Source organism: Aplysia californica, unplaced genomic scaffold (assembly GCF_000002075.1).
Source record: "Aplysia californica isolate F4 #8 unplaced genomic scaffold, AplCal3.0 scaffold00252, whole genome shotgun sequence".
NCBI lineage: Eukaryota > Metazoa > Mollusca > Gastropoda > Aplysiida > Aplysiidae > Aplysia > Aplysia californica.
The window spans coordinates 999,108-1,000,441 of record NW_004797522.1 but is presented as its reverse complement, the minus strand read 5'-3'; positions in this window follow the sequence as shown (position 1 = coordinate 1,000,441).

The window sequence follows — 1,334 nt, the reverse complement described above, 5'->3', positions numbered from 1 at the left end:
TTTTACTATATTTCTTTGTTACAGTCGAACTTGGTGCAATCGCCTACAGTATCGAATACAATTAGACCAAACATGTTACATTTCGTCTCGATTTCCAGTAAGCGTAACTAGAGCTCAGTTCAGTCAAATCTTCCGCCCATCTGTTCATAAGGAGGAACAAGAAAGAGAGAAGTTCATCACAGCGTAAAGCAATAAATAGTCTTAAGGATTTCTTTTTCTTCGAAAGCAAGACAACTGAATAAGCTCTAAGATGATATCAACAATTCCATTATACCAAAAATTATAATCATCTGATTCAAATGCGTCGCGACAAATCGTTACCTCAGAATTACAAAGTTCTATCTGACATGTTTGGCCTTTTTGAGTTAGCCCAAGGCTTTCAAATTTTTTAATAGTTCTGGTATCCTCGAGTTAAGCCTACTAATACCATGAGGTCAGAAACCAGATGTTCTATCTGCTCTATCCCCCTGAATTATCTAGACAATGCTAATACTTGTGTGGAACCTAGAGAAAAGTCACACGGATGGATGTACAGAAAAAGTTGGAAGACGTGGAACAACATTAAGAGGCTAGCCAAAGAAAGGGAAAGGTTACAGACAGACAGCTGACAGACAGACAGACAGACAGACAGACGGACAGACAGACAGACTGACTGACAAACAGACAGACCGACAGCTGAGAGTGTTTTTTTTTTGGGGGGGGGGATGACGGGTATGAATATGAAAGAAGAGATTTACAACGGTTATCACGTATTTAGGCGTGCTTGGTGTTTTGCATCATTATCTCGCTGTCGATGTTGTCTTTAAAAAAGAAAAGATTAGGACCGTCTAGTTCAGCTGAAAAAAAAAAGAAAAAAAATACATTAACTGTAATGTGCTGTTGAAAAGAGATAATTGTGTTCATATTTGGACTACCTATCAAACAAAGATAAAAATCACTGTATGTGTGATTGCGCATAAAAATGTCTGTGCGTAGAAGAGGTATTTGGCGGCGTGCGTCTGCGTGCACGAGTTAATACTTCTGAAACGGCCAAATACGAGTTACGGATGTTGGTTGTTTTGTTTGTTTGTTTGTTTGTTTTTGTTTGTTTGTTTGTTTGTTTGTTTGTTTGTTTGTTTGTTTGTTTGTTTTGTTTTTTTGTTTTTTGGTGCTTTTTTGACATTCTGAAATCCAGAGTAGGCCTACATGGGCTTCTCAGTTGACCGACAGTTCTTTCCATCTTGCTTTTCTCAATCCACCTTGAAATATAGAAAACATTAGAATGTATCTCATTTTGTCTCCTTTCCCTGTTAAAAAATATATTCTAAAAACTTTTTTGGTTTAAACATACCCCC